Below are 18,145 nucleotides of genomic sequence, written 5' to 3' on the forward strand. Positions count from 1 at the left end.
GTTAAGCAGGACTTGCCCTTTGTGAACCTGTCCTGACTGGGCCTATACTGCCTGATTGTCCTATAAATGGTGTGTTATGGCAATCAAGATTACTTTTTCCATGGTCAGACTGATGTGTTTGTAGTTCCTCAGGTTCTCCTTCCAACCCTTCTTGTAGATGGGCATCATATTTGCTAATTTCCATTCTGTTGGGACCTCCCCCAGTTAGTCAGGACTGCTGACAAATCATGAAGAGTGGCTTGGTAAGTACATCTACCAACTCCTTCAGCACTCTTGGGTGTAACCCATCTGGCCCCATGGACTCATGCAGTTCAGCAGGTCATTCAAAACTTCCTCTTGGATTAAGGGAGTCTCCTTCTGTTTCCCATCCCTGTCTTCCAGATCAGAGGGCTGGTTACCCAGCTAAATACAAGTCCTGCTATTAAAGACTGAAGCAAAGAAGGCATGAAGTATCTCAACCTTTTTCTCAGTCACCATGCTTTTCCCTGCACACAATAATGGATGAAGTTTCTCCCCAGTCCTGCTTTTGCTGTAGATGTATACAACACCCATGTCTCATTAGCAATCTCCTATTTATGGTCCCTGTGTTCAATCAGACCATGTACAGTAGTTTTATTACTAGCACAGTCACTACACAGGACTGTTTCCTAGAGTAAAATTTCCAAGTGCTTTGTAAAATTACAAAGCCTCTCTTCAAAAATTGTTCTGTGAAAAGCATTTTGCCATCAAGCAGGTGTTTTCAAGACCCACGCCAAGGTCTTTCTACTCAAGATATGCAATCTGCTTTCTACACTATTTACTTCTATGGATTCTCCATGTCAAACTGCAAGATCATGTAACAGTCCTAGGCAGGTGGCACTTCAAGGTTAGGGCTCCATTAACCCTTCTTTCTTCAAACATGAACCTTTTTAATGCTTGTGGATTGTTCCACTGTTCATTTACTTTTGCTTAGCCATCAATCAGGCAAAAGCTTTCTGTCTTTCTTTAACCATTTGACCTATCTCTTCCAAACACATGACAGCAAATAGATAAAATCACTCCTTCAAACTTGGCATTTTTTGTAGTATTATCTGGGATTTCAGCTGTAAGTGTGCAGCAGTTCATTTACACACACATTGCTAAATATACCAGGTTTTACTGCCTTGTCACACCTGCAAGTATGTATCTTCTGACCCAGTTTCCACTAGTTAGCTCCAACAGTGCACAATCAAACTGAGGCAGGGCATACAGGGTTTAACAAACATATTTAAGAGTTACAAAGTACCTGCCACAGCACAAACCAGAAAATCTATTACACTGCATGGCCACTTCATTGCCATCATTTTGGTCACGTGACATATACTGCTACTCAAATGAAAGACTGATCTAGTGATAAAAGTGCTGATGCCTCCATTAGGGAATGAATTACAGCAGTGAATACACTTGTTCAGGAAAGCAACTCTCTGGTATGCTCCTGAAAAAGTTGTAAGGTTTTCAAAAACAGCAAGGGCAAAAAAAGCATGCCATGGTGGTAATTTTACCTGGGCATCCCACTGGCTGTCCTTGGGTACCTAATCTGGTCAGGAGGAAAAAAACAATCCACTCACCCCACACAAAATCACCACTTTATTTGTCAATTTTCCTGATCAACATATATTTTTCAACCAAAGTAGCCCAAGAAACAGAAGGGCAAGACATATACTCTAAATTTTCATAGAATTTAATAGAATCAACCAGGTTGGAAGAGACCTCCAAGATCATCCAGTCCAACCTATCACCCAGCCCTAGCCAATCAACTAGACCATGGCACTAAGTGCCTCATCCAGTCTCTTCTTGAATACCTTCAGGGGCAGTGAGTCCACCACCTCCCTGGGCAGCCCATTCCAATGCCAATCACTCTCTCTGGCAACAACTTCCTCCTAACATCCAGCCTAGACCTCTCCTGCCACAACTTGAGGCTGTGTCCCCTTGTTCTGTTGGTGGTTGCCTGGCAGAAGAGACTAACCCCATCTGGCCACAACGTCCCTTCAGGTAGTTGTAGACAGCAATGAGGTCACCCCTGAGCCTCCTCCTCTCCAGGCTAAACAACCCCAGCTCCCTCAGCCTCTCCTCATAGGGTTTGTGTTCCGGGCCCCTCACCAGCTTTGTCACCCTTCTCTGGACACATTCCAGTACCTCAACATTTCTCTTGAATTGAGGGGCCCAGAACTGGACATAGGACTCAAGACATGGCCTGACCAGTGCTGAGTACAGGGGAAGAATAACCTCCCTTGTCCTACTGGCCACACTGTTCCAGATCCAGGCCAGTATGCCATTGGCTCTCTTGCCCACCTGGGCACACTGCTGGCTCATCTTCAGCTACTATCTACCAGTATCCCCCAGGTCCCTTTCTGCCTAGCTGCTCTCCAGCTACTCTGTCCCCAGCCTGTAGCACTGCTTGGGGTTGTTGTGGCCACAGTGCTGACCCATATGAGAGTGAATCTGTCCAAGCCACGAGCTACCAGCTTTGCTAAGAGCTTATTGTGGCAGACAGTGTCAAAGGCTTTGCTGAAATCCTGGTAGACTACATCCACAGCCTGCACCACATTCACCAGGCAGGTAACCTGATCATAAAAGGAGATCAGGTTGGTGCCCTTCCTAAGCTCATGCTGTCTGGGCCTGATCCCTTGGCCATCCTGTAGGTGCTTTGTGATGGCACACAAGATGGCCTGTTCCATGATCTTGCCTGGCACTGAGGTCAGGCTGACAGGTCTGTAGTTTTCTGGTTCCTCCTTCCAGCCCTTCCTGTGGATGGGCATCACACTGGTTAGCTTCCAGTCTTTGGGGACCTCTCCAGTGAGCCAGGATTGTTGATAAATGATGGAGAGTGGCTTGGCCAGCTCAGCTGCCAGCTCTCTCACCACCTTAGGATGGATCCCATCCAGTCCCATAGACTTGTGAGGATCCAAGTGACTCAGCAGGTCCCTTCTTCCTCATGGATTACAGGGGGACTACACTGGTCCTTGGCTCCACCTGCCAGTTCAAGAGGCCAGTTGTCCTGGAGAAAATTTGTCCCACTACTGAAGACTGAGACAAAGAAGGCATTAAGCACCTCTGCCTTCTCCTCATCCTTTGTCACTATATTCCACTCTCTATCTAATGACTGGAGGTTGTCCTTGCCCTTTCTCTTGCCATTAAAATATTTATAGAAACAGTTTTAAATCTGGTCCATATGCTATACATTGGCTGTGGGGATAGTGGAAGAGAAATGGATCTACACAGGCTAAGGTTGTAAATGATCAAGAGGGGCAGTTAGCACGAGACATTCACATAACAACTCCATTTCAGAACACAGATACAAATGACAGGCTTTTAACAGGGGCAAAGAAACTTGTATGTTTCCCAGGCCTCCCTTGCACCTTAAAACATAACCCTGAGACAAAAATACTTCCTTCAAGTAAGTAATCAGGTCATGTTATTTGCACCAACAACAAAGTTACTTAAAACAAATGAAAGTGAGCACTTAAAGATACACTTTGCTGCTGTCATGACTCTCCAGTTAAAACAAACTGACTATCAGAAGAGCTCCTGAAAAAACTTCATAAATTCACATATTGACTAATATGTCATCAAAATCACCCACATCAGCAAATGTTATGTACCTATTTTTAGCCACAGAGTGTTAACTATTTGCTTGCTGACTGACCCCAGAGCTACTAACACTATTATCAGCTCATAATTTGTAATAGTGTAAATATACAAGTTAGGTTTTTCAAGGCTAGCTCCAGAATTTCATGTCTATTTTTGACTGCAATGCTGAAGAAACTATAATCAACTCTAAATGCATACAGAGTATCTATGAATGCAAGATCTTCTGGTTTAAATTGATTAAAAGAGAACTGTTCCTTAAGGTAATGGACAATATACAGGAGTATAATTAGAACAATTTTGATAAAAATGTTTAGAACATACTCAATTCATATTTATCAACTTTAAGCAGCAAAGAGAACAAGAACCATGAACCACTCTCCAGAACTCTATTTAAAATAAATACATAAAATATTATTAAAAATGTAATTTAAGCAATGATCTGGTTTTATCCCCTGATTCACAAGGCTAGAGAAGATTCAATAGAAAACAAAACCAAGCTACAGCACAGAACAACTCAACTTCTCCAAAGTCAGACTTCAGAATGCCATAACCAAAGCAACTGTTTGACTGTGTTTAAGTCTATAATAAAATTGATGGGAATTCTCAATATTTAAAGGAAATGAATTTGTTATCTTTCTCTTTAGTATTTTTATGAGATATAGGCACTTACATAAAACATTCATACTGAAGGCAAGGTAGGGAGCTTTTTTGATTGTTTGGGTCTGGTGGTTTTTTATGGCTTTATTTGGTTTGTTTTTTGTTTTGGTCTGGATTTTTTGTTTGGGTTTTTTTACACTAATAGGGTTGTCCTAATAAAGTGTGAAGAAAGTAATAAAAGGCAACACTAATATGTCTGTATTCTTTCAAATAAGCTCTTGATTAGCATACAATTTTGAGTTTTACTGATGAATAATATGTCCTTTAAGAAATGCTAACAAATCTACAGTGACAGAAAACATTAAGAAAAAGGACAACCTTAAGGAAAAAAAAGTGCATTTCCTCCTGCTGAAAATGGAATTCCAGAAGATGACCTAAAAAAAATGAAAGAAAAGTTAAGATAAAACTGTTTGTCAGAATCAAACTGAATTCAGAGAGCGATCAGCTTGAAAAAAAATTGGCTTGGGTCCTGGTATTTGTATTACTCAATTATAAGATGACTTTAAGAATATGGAAACCACAATTCATGGGACCACCAATTAATCTTCCCTCTACTATAGTTTGAAAATAATATGTATCAGCATGCTTCAGGATGAGATTATTAGATGGACCTAAAGCCAAGTTATTTGAAACTTATTAAATAGAACTTAATTTAAAACAGCACCCAACAGCTTAAGCATCAAAATGATCACCTTGCAAAGTCAAACAAACCCATTTCTCTCTAAATGGATTAGCAGAGAAAATATCAACTTAACCATTAATGCTCTAAATGAAGAAATACTCTGTTGGAGTACTTTTTATCCAAAAAGTATAAAGCCTTCTCTCTGATTCCGTAATGGACACTGCTGGACTTCTGAAGAGATTACAAAACCTGTATGCCTTCACAATTTTACTGCATGTCAATGTATTGCTCTGAAGGTGACATTACCCTACATACAGCCTTAACTTAGAACTTTCTATCTTGTTTCATAAGACAGTACACTTATACTGGAAAACAATAGATTATTTTTGTTGTTTGTTTCTATGTAAATATGTACCCGGATAGATAGGCAAAAACTCCACATATAAACTGTGTGCACACACAAACTCCTGCAATGATTACCAACAAAGAACTTCCCACTATGACATAGCAAATTACTGGTTTGCTTTTGACACAAATACTTGCTGGACTACCTCTTGCACATTGTCTTCTCTGTTTGCTTCTGCTTAAACTTCATTGGACTTGCGAAGGCAAATTCACAAGTTGTTTTTAATGTTTAAAAGACACTTCCAAAAATTAATTACCACAGTATCTGTATAATGCTTTTAGAAATATTGTGGCACTTCAGTTTTTTAGAAACCTGAATGTTTCTCTGAAGTTTCATTTCTATTTTTGGTTCTCTCCCTCGTGCAGAAATGTTATGCCTGTTAATGCACATTACTGCTGGTAAAATTGCACCAACAGCAGTCTTGCAGTCACCGTAGAGAGATAGACTTGGGGAACGTTTTTTTAATGGACGAGAGATTCCTCTTCCTCTCCAAGCCTCTCACACATCAAGAAAGAAATCAGACCTCTAATTCACCAGCACTTTCAGTCGTATCTACAGAAATGAAAATCACAGTGAACTTAGCCAGTAAGACCATCCACCTAGGAAGTCTGAGAACAGGGGCTTGTCGTTCACAGGAACATGACACTGTATACTAGTGATGCACTTTCCTTCCTTCAAAACACAAAAGAAAAGGTCTGAGACTCCGTGCTAAAATCAGCTCATCAGCAAGTCTACTACTTCCCATCACAGCATATCACTACCATCCAATACATTCCAAGGCTTTATAAGGACACAGAAAAAGACAATCACCATCGCAAAGCACTCAGACGAAAACAAATCAGATAAGAAGAACCTTCAGAGGTTTCCCCAAAGCAAAGACGCAGAAGAATATACAACAGACAGTATCAGAGTCCTCTTGGCTTGTGTACCACACAAACAACCTTTCCACCTCAGTTCCATCAATATTTCAGTTCAGTTTGCACACTAGACATGCAAGCTCTACTCCCTTCCATTCTGTAATTGTTCCAAAGCCTCTGAACTTTTTCATCACAGCTTATCTAGGTTAATTCACCAGCACGTGCTCCCTCAAATTTTCTTCTTCCTTTTTCTTCCAGGAAAAAAAATACACATATATATATACTTGTGTCCAGTTTCTTCTTTTGTGGGTCTGTGTGTGGGCTTTTTTAACAACTACCTTAGTAGGAAGCACTAACTGGTAATTTGTTCTCCACTTCCCATAGGATGAAAAATTGCTTTTAAAGTAACTTCAGAGGTATAACGTTTGTTTTAATTTGTATACATTGCAGTTATTTTGATTATATGCCACAGGTTCTCAGGTTATAAGTGTTGTTCAAGAACAGAAAATATTAGGGGATGATACTATGTGAAGAAACAAAGCATTTAATTTGGAACTTGCAAGGAAAAGGCTGTTCTCTTGAAATTATAATTTCTAATGCCAAGCCAACTTATAGTAACAATGAAATAAAGCTTTTGGAAACACTCCCCTTCTCTCTCCTCCTCGCCTATTATCACAGATAAGAGAGTATCTGGGGAAGGGCCCTGAGAACATCTGTAAGAATACAGAATTCCTTTGAAAAAAAAATCATAAATACAATAAACACTTCAATAACCTATAACCACTATTTTTAGGATATAAATTCTATAAAGATTCTACCTCTTCTGACCAGAAAATGTATATATGGAAAATTACTATTAGTTTCTGATATTCTATAGCCACAAAACTGTTTCATGTGCCTACATCTGAAGACGAAGAAAGATACCAGAAACAAGCTTTTTCAGAAAGTAGTCTCAAGAAGATACTAACAGCCACTCAAAACCACAAAAACTGACATTAAAAAAAAAAGAGAAAGGCAATAAGAACACTGTGAAAAGAGGGAAAGCAAGCAAACAAAAAAAATCTAATGAAAAAAGAAAAACAACCAACCAACCAAATCATAACCACCACCCATCACCTCACTGACTGCAGTCAGACAAGAAACAGATACCTACACCACATCCTACCAGAAGAAGCAAAAAGCAGCTTCAGAGCTGCCATGCTTTAGCAGGTAAAAATAACATCTTCCAAAAACAATCCCCTGACCGCCTGTTGTATGCCTTTACTGGAAAGAAATCTTGTGTGGAAAATCCATCTCTGTCAATCAAGGAGCCGCTCTGGGAAAGCACATGGGATAAAGCACAATTCACTATCAAATGCACCAAACTGCTTTTCTGTGAACAGGCAGACAGGAGTAATTTGTTACCAGTTTTTCAACATTGCAACAATTATGTTTGTTAAGAAACTTCTCATTTCTTTTATTAACACAAGACATGTTGGGTAAAAGCCTGTAAATAAAGGTGAATTATATAATACATGCATACTTTGTCCCTTATTTTGCTTGTGTTCTACCAATTCGTTACAGCAAGTACTTTTACAAGAGTATGCTAACAGTGGCCCCCCCAAAAAAACAGGAGTTACAGAAATTATCTCAATCCTTGCCTTCAGCTAGGATCCTGCACCTGTCATTTCACAGAATCAACCAGATTGGAAGAGACCTCCAACATCATCCAGTCCAACCTAGCACCCAGCCCTAGCCAGTCAACTAGACCATGGCCACTAGGGGCCTACTCAGTCTTTTCTTCAATACTTCCAGGGATGGTGACTCCATCACCTCCCTGGGCAGCCTATTCCAACGCCAATCACTCTCTCTGGCAAGAACTTCCTCCTAACATCCAGCTTATACCTTAAGACTGTGTCCCCTTGTTCTGCTGCTGGTTGCCTGGGAGAAGAGAGACTCCCACCTGGCTACAGCCTCCCTTCAGGTAGTTGTAGACATTTCTTCCATCCAGATGTGGCCTCTTCCCTGCTCTAGATGCTTTATGAAGACAGTAACATTACCAACTACCCCCTACAGGGACACAAAACACACAGTAATTAATATCACTCAATAATATCACTTTCTAAAAAAATTGCATTACTATATCTGATTGTAAATATCTTAGACTGCAACTTCCATCTTTCCTATTTCCACCTGGAAAACAGTAAGGCTGTACTCCAAATAGTCTCCAAAACTTAGTATGGCAAATATCTAACTTACAACATTAAGCATACTGAAAATAGTTATTACCACACACTAACAACAGGCCTGAAATATTTCCAAGCCCAGCAATTACACCTTTATTCTAAGTAGGAACTTCACATCCTTTCATATTAAGTTTCAAGAAAAATTGCATTACTGAATACATATAATTGACTAGTTAAAGGATAGTGGGGTAAGATTAAGCACTTGGTATCAATCAGTACTTGTCAGCTAGAGATTTAGCATTTTCAGGAGCTAGATTTGGTCACATCTATCAGTTCCCATACCAAGAGGATCCCTATAACCAACTCTCCTCAGAAGTATTAAGTCAGTCAATATTTAGTGTAACCAAAACATGCATGCACACTGTTAAGTCACTGCCTTACTCGCCTTTAACCTCACTGGCAACACAGGGGAATTGCTGCAACATTTCATCAATGTAATAGCTGCTGCCTACAGCTAAACAGTGACAGAAATGCAAAATGATTGGATACACATTTTTATTTGGATTATTTGCCTGCTTTTGAATTTAAAAAAGCTTGTTCTCGTTCACTGAACTAACACCACTTACGAGTAAATACCACAGAATTCTGGATAAACTTTGTACTAAGACAAAATACTTTTTAGATGGCACTGCACCGTGCACTAGATAACATGACTGATCCCATGACTATTGCACCTTTTCTTTTTTTTAGAATATACACACTAGAAGTCTGTACAAACTCATTTTATATGATCTTTCTTGACAAACAGCTGTGATTCGAGCATCAAATTACATTTCACAGTATTAGTGTTCTGTAGAAATACACTGTATTTGTATCTGGTTTTAAGTAACCAGGGAAGACCAGAGTGACCATTTCATATTCTTGCCTATCCAAGACAAGGGTCTCTGTGAGTTCTGTGAACACGGGAATGATTTTTCTACCATTACTGCTTGTGTGAATGGTCTGTATTAACTGACACGAGTTTTGACCCGAGACAACTGTATACAGAGGCATGAAAGTGTAGATGCTATTTATTAAAAAAAAAACCAACAATGAAACAAAACCCAAACAACTACAAACAAAACAATAACACAAAACTAAGAATGTAAAGAGTATTTTTCATGATACTACAAACTACACAAAACCCTTTAACTCAGACAATCCAGTAATACTTCTATGTGTATTAACCGGAATGATCAACATTCACAACTCCTTGGGTAACTTAAGCTCTTTTTCCAAAAGCTATATTGTGTGCCTATGCACTGTAAAAAAATTTATTATCAACAATCAGCTTTCATCTGGACTGCTCAAGAAGTGCTAAATTAATGTATCTTCAAGATACAAAACAAGACAGACTTGTTTTATTTCACCAGATAAACCTTTACACTGAAGATGGGTGGACATTACTTTCATATGAAGGGAATCAGGCTTTACAGGCTCTATCAGCTTAAACCAGTCTCACAGTCAGTTTAAAGGGAATGCATCATTGTTCAGATATAACCTAATTTTATTAAATGATGTTCCTCCCAATCTCTGAACGCATAATACAGTATAGTCACAATCCAAACACAGAAGGTATGAATTCAATCTGGCTTAAAGTAACTGTAACATTGAAGTAGTATATTTGATATTAAAATAATAGAAACAATAAACCAAGGCAGTCTTCTAACAACTGCACCACTCAAGTATTACTAAAGACAAAAAGTTGTTTGAAAACGTAAGAACATGAGGAAAGCAAGTTGCTGACTAGCCAAATGCTCACAATCAACAACTGTTCAAAGAACTTTAATTCAAACCAACTTCAGGTGAAACCGCACAGCAAGTGACATCACTACTCTCTATTTTTTCCAGCTTTAAGTTCTCAGATCTTTTGCAAGCTGGTAAGAAACCTGAAATTGTTTGTTACTGTGCATGAGCATGTGTGTGTTTCATTACTACAGAGAATTTTATTACCTTTTCAGTCCCACTTTTTCCAAAGTGACTTTAAAAACTTTCAATCAAAAGGAAAATATATGTGCAAGGAGGTTCCGCTAATGCTTGTAAGTATAAGGCCAAACTATTACACAAAATATTCCCCTGACAACCTTTGAATTCAGTGTCCACATCAAAAACCAACCCATCCTGTTAAAGTGGAAGGCATTGCCACTATTGTTTAACATCCTGTTTATCTGATTGCTGATGCTCCTATTTCAATCAATTGTTGTACTAAATCACCTCTCAAGGATGCTCTGTGATCAGTGCCTTTTCTCCTAGTATCCAGGTCACCTGTTGAGATTAAGACAACAGTATTTTCTTTTAGCTTTCATACAGAGTTTCCTAGATGTATTCCTTGTAGTGCTACTTCAAATAAACTATATGTTGGACTTAATGAAATTTCATAAAAAAACATAGTAATACACCTTTGCTCTGATTTTGTTAAATATTTGCAAATGTTTTCTTTTAATTTAAAAAATACCATAAAGAATAAACAAAAGTAAAAAAGGTACCCATAAAAAGACGAGTTTCTTTGGTGACACTATCTTTCCTCCCCCCTTCACCTTTTAAAACTCCTGTGGCAAAGAATTTTTTAACAAAAAAAAACTCAATGAATGCTAGACAGCAGAAATTATTTTTAGACAATATTTTGAAGACTATTTAAATTTCTGTTGTAATTCTTGTGCATCTGTACACATTCTTCTGCAGTTACATTAGGTTTGCAACAACAGCTTTTAGTAAGTGTAATAGGACATCACTGCTCTTCCATGCACTCTACTTAAAATCTTCTCCAGTAAGAAAATTGTTGCATTTTCTGTGAAGTTACATGGCCCACTAAAAGCTTCTCAGGATCTACTGTGCATTCTCTAATCAGCCTATTTATTTTGCCCTCAGATCACCTGCCTTATACACGTCAGGCAGTGAAAGATTCTGTGCAGAAGTATCACAAAGTTACCAAAACGCTGAAGCACTTCACTCCTAACCGTAAAGAATCTTTCCTATAGAACTGATTTCTAACTTGAATTAAAACTTGTTTTGTAAGTTGTATAAAAAAACACTGGCCAAACTTCCTCACTAAATGTGGATATTTAAAGATGCTTATCAGCCTTTTAAGAACATGATTGTGTTAATTAATCTACACATGAAATGGCTTCTTACTCTAAAATCTGGCGCACATTCACTCCCCATGTGTCTGAAAACTAAGTTCCATGACACAATCTTCATAATTAAATTATGTGCTAGAAAGAGGAGGCAGAAATCAGAGTACTGCTGTGAATGAGATTTTGCCTTAAAAGCTGGTTGTACAACACTAATGGAAACTGATTTTGATATGCCATTATTGTTTTTTATTATCACCGTGACTTGTCAGTTGAAAGCCCTTGCTACCCCAACGTTATTTCCAACAGACTAGAGGTTACAAACATAAGAAAACTAGATTTCAGATAAATTATGGTCATGAAGATGCTCATCACTGCAACCTGGTGCAACCCACACTTTGTCAGAAAAACACCCAGACCCTGAAGGCAACTCGAAGCCCGAACACAGGACTGCGATACCTGAACTTTTCCTTCGCTGTCTCAAACCACCTCAGCTCCAGAAGCCTCCCGCACTGCATACAGCAGTACTGCCCCCGGTACGTAGGGCACATCTGCCGCCCTCACGGCGGGTCAGGAACTTGCCGAGTCTTTTGCAACAACACAGTGCATTTCGGAGCCGCCCTGCTTCATACCAAGAAGGAATGGAATGAAGGGGAGGGAGAGAATAGCACGTTACCCCTGTCCCGGGACAGCAGCAGGCAGCCTTGCCCGCGCCGAACCCGAGTCCGTGTGGACAGCACGTATTGTGACCCGCTCTAGGGAAGCGAGCGGCAAAAAGTAGAACGCAGGTCGGCTCAGTAGGACCCAGGAGGGGACTGACGCTTGCCGGACCCCTCAAGGATGACCCTGGCCACCCTCGGCTGCCGGCACCTTCCTCCTTCGGCCACCCCTGCCTGCCGCGGCGCGGGCCATTACCTGGCTCCCTATAGCCCTGCATTGCTGGCGACCCGGCCCCAGGAGGCTCTCTCCGCGCCCTAGGCCCCGCGGCGGCGGCACCGGGCTGCCCAGCTTCTCCGTGCTTGGCAATGGCGGCGGCCCAACTCCCCACTCCCAGCTCCGCGCTCACTGGCTGCACCGTTTCATGTGACCGAACAAAACCCTCCTCAGCACAGCCCTTTGTGTCCGGCCCGGCCGGGACACCGGAGAGGCCGCTCACCGGTTCGGGGCGGGGGTGAGGGGCGACGGCAAGAACAGAGGAAAGAGACAAGGAGGTCCGGAAAACAGAGCATCTCGCCCGCCCTATCTCCACCGTGCCACCACCACAGCCGTCGCCACCTCGGCCCGGCCACTTACCGCGGCGCGGGGGGCTGCGGCCGAGTCGCGATGCCGCACCAGGTCGGAGGCGACCGCCATGTTCCCCGATGCGGCAGGACACAGGCAGAGCCGCCCTCCCCGACAACGGCCGCTAGGGCGGCCGGCGCGGGTCGCCGCGCCCGCCTCAGCCCGCGCTGCCTCCGCCCGGCTTGGCGTGCAGCGGCGCGCACCCCCTCCCCTCCCCTCCCCTCCCCTCCCCTCCCCTCCCCTTCCCGTCCCTCACGGCGGCAGGCGGGGGGAGGGCACTGAAGAAGGAAAAAACGCGTAACGGGAAACTCACGGGCTCGCCGGGGCTGCGTCACGGCGGGTTACGTCCTGCGCGCGGCGGCCTGACGTCACCGCGCACACCGGCCCGCGGCGCCGCTGCTCTCTCGCACACACACAGTGCCCCGCACGCGCACGCGTCCCGGGGGGCGGAGCGCGCATGCGTGCGGCCTGCCCGCGCCAGCTCTGCCCAGCCCCCACCCCCCGCCGGAGCCCTCTGCCCGCCGCCGGCAGGTGCGCGGCTCCCGCGCAGCCACCGGCCGCAGCTCTGCAGCCAGCTCCCAACGGTTCGCTCCCGGCAGGGCTCTGCCAGCAAGAAGGAAATACGCCCCGCAGGCGGGAGGACCGTGTTTTTAAAGGCCCGCCCGGTTCGGCCGCCTCTCACCTGCGCCAAGACACGCAGCGCAGCCGGGAGCGGGACGTCGGAGCGTCGGTTGACTGGCGGCGCCTTTCCCACAGAAGTGGGAAACTAGGTCAAGTACAGCAGAAGCTGTACTAGTGAAAAAGGCGCCTGCGACAAGCCGTGGCTGGGGAACGATGCGAGGGGACAGGAAGCCTGAGAGCGGAGAAGCGACAGGAGCAGAGAGGAGACGACCCAGGGATTGTCAGTCCATCTAAACAGGGACGGGGAGGGGCAGGAAGCTGTGAGGTGACGCCGAGAAAGAAGTATTTATTCAGTGTCCTGTTCAGATAAATGCTTCTGATGGCAAATGGCGATTTCAAAGGGCAGGGATTCAGGGAAGAATAGTAAATGCGTAAAGTTAAGACTGCTTTAATAAATAACTTTTCTTTTTCTCTTTGATTTGCTACGCCCGGAGGATTTCGCGTTAGAGTGAGAACTTGATTAAGGCAACGTTGAGAGGGGTAAGCAGATGTCCCTGAGGGCTCACTAAGATAGCTGAGACTTCAGGAGAGAGGAAAAGGAAAAACACAGCACACACAACTCAAAAGGGAGGAATATGTAGAGCCAAGAACTGTCAGTCATTCCAGCCTCTATTCCCAAAAAAGTATTGATACAAATAATCACATGTCTTTAAGTATATGGTAGCTAATGAAGTGGTAAGTTACAGCCAACATAATTTGTCCAGGAAGTCTTATCAAGCCAAACTCATCCCATGCTGTGACAGTATAATGGGAGTAGTGGTAGATCTGTATGCCTTAAGTGAGGCTTTTGACACCCGAGTCAGAGTACTCTTAATTAAGCAAGCAAAAGGCACATCATAATGAAAACTACTCTGCAGTGGAGCAAAAGTACGTTAGCAGTGCTCCACTGTGACAAACAATCAGTACATAGCAAATACGGTTTCTTGGAAGTGGGTGTGTTCTGTGTTTGGTACTGAATCTAATTATGTGAATGACAGTACAGTTTATGTTGATTGGACTTGCCAACAATGCCTATGAGGAGAGGCTGAGGGAGCTGGGGGTGTGCAGCCTGGAGAAAAGGAGTCTCAGGGGTGACCTTATTGCTCTCTACAACTACCTGAAGGGAGGTTGTAGCCAGGTGGGGGTTGGTCTCTTCTGCCAGACAACCAGCAACAGAACAAGGGGACACAGTCTCAAGTTGTGCTGGGAGAGGTCTAGGCTGGATGTTAGCAGGAAGTTGTTGCCAGAGAGAGTGATTGGCATTTGAATGGGCTGCCCAGGGAGGTGGTGGCGTCGCCATCCATGGGAGGTGTTGAAGAAAAGCCTGTCTGAGGCACTTAGTGCCATGGTCTAGTTGACTGGATAGGGCTGGGGGATAGGTTGGACTGGATGATCTTGGAGGTCTCTCCCAACCTGGCTGATTCTATGATTCAAACTGGCAGAGCTGGAAACAGTTTGCAGGGCAAGCAAAGAATTCAAAATATTCTTGACAAACAGCTTGCAGAAATAGGATGCAATTGGATAAATCAAAGTGCCACCTTCATCAGTTAAGCAGGAAAATAATTGCCCAATTGCAGTAGTGGGAACAGATGAACAAACACCAGGTCTTCAGAAAATGGCTTGAGGATTAGAGTAGATCACAAACTGAACATGCGTCAACACTGTCGCACCTCCGTGAAAAAAAAAGCTTCAGTACAGAGAGATGTGATAACAGAAGTGTCATATCTAGGACATATGAAGAAATGATCATATTTAATGCTGTAATACTGTATTCAGCTTGGGCTATGCATTTCAAGAAAAATTTCTTTCAAAGAAGTCCAGTGAAGAGCATACAAAGAAGTGTGTGTGAAGGAAATAATATTTTTGAAAGACATAAGTCTAACTGAAAATCAGAATTCTTAGAGTTTTTTTTTTAGCCTAGAGAAGAAAATACTACAGAGAGAAAAATATGTTGTTCACTAAATCCATTCCAGACAATAAAAAATAACGGTTTCAAGCTTCACTGAAAGAAATTTAGGTTAGACATTAGGAAAAGTTTCACTATGATATGGACATATAAAACTGGCATATGTTCTCTAGAGGGCTCTAGAAATGCCATTAATATTTTATAAGACTTAAGTTAAACACCTGTAAGTAGATCAGAAGCATTTGACTGCTGTGAAATAATGGAAGCAGGCTAAGTAATCATTGTTTTCAGCATAATTTTCTATAACTGAAGGTACTACCTAGATACCTGTTCTAATCCTACTTTTTTTTTTTCCTGATAAAAATAAATCCATTTAAACATTTAACATGTTGGTATGATCTAAGGCACAGGTGTACCTATCCTGCCTTTGGGAGTCTCTCTCACATTACATTCTATATAGCTGTCTGGCAACATATGCTTAATTTGCTAATCTATAAACTTTCTATAGCACTATAAACTCCTGTTAAAAACTGTGTTTGTTAGTGCTCATGTAACTACTGTGAATCAGGCTTCTGCTGTTCTTCTTATTTATATTTTTTTTCATGGTACCAGAGATTAATTTTCCCCAGAATGCATTACAGTTTTTGGTTTTTCTTTGGAGCTTGCCAGTTACCAAAAGGCAGTGTGAAAGGTTTATGTTTTGGGACAAAGACTCACCAAACTCGTCTCATTAGAGATGACTAAAGGGCCTTAAATAGGCCGATTTTTAATCTCCATTGAGTTAGATGGAGTTCAAACTGATAGCCCTCAGGAAGAAGGCTATGAATTTCATTAACAGTACCCTAAAGCATTCAGTCCCCTAATGAGTGCTAATATTATTCATTTGAGAATTAAGCTTGTTTTCTGAAAAGATACATTTATAAAATCAAGTTCTGATATTTTAGAGGATGTATAGACAGTTTTCCACTGCTCTTAAACACAAGAAGCATTATTATCCCATGCAATCCCCAAATTTCTATGATTTTTGATTGTATGTGCTCCATGTTAATCAAAATGCAGACAATAAAAGAATGAAAAAGTAAATACTACTCGCAATGCTTCTCAAAGAATATCTTCTCTTTTATTGTGCCAAATTATTTTAAGGTCATCATACTTATGTGTAATTTGTCCCCTGGCAGACAATTTTTATCAGTACTATACTCTTAAAAAAAAAAAAAGCTGCTGAGCCACATAATCTGTGGATCCAAATTAAAATGTCCATTTGGTGTAAATTCATACAGCTGCAACATTTAATCAGAATGGCAATGCAGTAAAAGATTATACCCAGTGGTGTCAGAACTCTTGGTTTCTAATTCCACCAGCTTTGCCACTTATAATGTGTGAAAACTAGTAGACAATCTTAAAGGTTGCATGTTGGATTAAGACTTGAGAAATGCACACAGAATCATGCAAAACTGGGGTTGTATGTGTGCATGAAATAGAAATTTTAGGACCAGCCTCCAACAAGGCAGTCTAAGATCAGTGAAAGAATGTGTGCAGCCACTAAAGGACCATATGGTATGATTCTTGAAAATTAAGCCATATACTGCATAGCTGGATTTTTGTTCCCAGGATTTCTGGTTGTGTCCTGTATCATCTCTCCACCAGCACTGACAACACCTAATAATGGTTAAACCAGCATTTGAAAACCTCTTGAGAGAAGGTTGCTACCTAGTTCCTCCTGGTCTTCAATGTGGTTATAAAAAGCTTAAGCCCAGGCAGGATCTTTTATGTTAGCAGCAAAATATGATTAACTGAAACCAATTTAGAAACTGTTTCTTCATATAAACATTTTTGTAGCTGAAGCTGCAGGGGGAGAGTCAGAGCAGGTCTAAGCTGAAGCATTTTGAATGAAAGAAGACTGCAAATGCCTCCTTGTAAAACGCACAGCAAAATCCCAAATGCCTAGAGGGAAAAACTTTCTAATGATAATTTCTTACATTTATATAGCACCTTTTATTCCCTAGGACCCCAAGCACTTCATTAACTCTATGCAAAAAGCTTCACCATGGAAATATGCATCATTTAAAAAAAATCATTTCAGTTGATACATTTCTTTCAAGAGCAAAATATTCTGCTTATCCTGTGTATAGCAAACAACAAGAAATACAGACTAAGTTATATCATTTCAAGTTGTAGAACAATTTAAGCCTATATGACTTTGAAAATAGTAATGTAATCATGTAATGGGTACACTGCATTTATCCCATCCACATTCACTCTCCATTTCTTACTTTGATCTCATTTTTATACCCTAGCCTTTGGTAGAAAATGTTGTCTGCCACACCATTTTAAAAATGTAAATGATCCTTGATGTCTGAACTTCAGACAAAAATGGGGTTTACAGGAAAAAGTAGTGTCTTTTATTAAATCCACTACTAGAAAATGAAAAAAGGTTGAGAGGTGTTTGAGTACCTAAAGCCTAATGCTATTCTTTTTCAGATACAATGGTTAGTTTAATAAATTGTTTTACATTTACCTATAAAGTTTGTCTTGTCTTTGCCCTTAGACCCTCCTAACTATAAAAACAAGGTCCCAGAAACACGATGTGAAAGGTACCTGTGTGCTACTGCTCAACCTGCCACACAGATTTTATTTTCATCCTACAGAGAAGTTTCTCTTGGCCCTTCTTAAAAAGATACAGTACTCATCTCACCAATATGAAACAATTTAGGAATTGAATGTACTGGTTGTTTCAATAAACACTAATTAGCAGCCTTTCCACTCAAATTTTGTAAGAACTAATAGCAGAATGAATTGGAGCAGTTTGATTTATTTCAACATTGTAAAAATGGAAAGAGGAAACATTTCTTTTTGTTGTTTGAGCTGTTGA

General features: G+C 41.3%; 1 protein-coding gene across 6 annotated transcripts in view; it reads right to left on the reverse strand.

Annotated features, from left to right (window-relative positions):
- Window positions 1-13,169, reverse strand: part of ZNF644 (zinc finger protein 644) — a 57,328-nt gene extending 44,159 nt beyond the window's left edge. For 4 of the 6 annotated variants that reach the window (XM_064147978.1, XM_064147981.1, XM_064147980.1 and 1 more), the window contains exon 1: window positions 12,720-12,888. The gene's annotated coding sequence lies outside the window, so the exon portion shown is untranslated. Of the gene's footprint in view, window positions 1-12,719; window positions 12,889-13,020 lie in introns of those variants that run through there. The other 2 variants (XM_064147979.1, XM_064147977.1) reach the window with 1 other exon arrangement.
- Window positions 13,170-18,145: the final 4,976 nt, after the last annotated feature.

The sequence above is a fragment of the Pogoniulus pusillus genome, chromosome 8 (assembly GCF_015220805.1).
Source record: "Pogoniulus pusillus isolate bPogPus1 chromosome 8, bPogPus1.pri, whole genome shotgun sequence".
NCBI lineage: Eukaryota > Metazoa > Chordata > Aves > Piciformes > Lybiidae > Pogoniulus > Pogoniulus pusillus.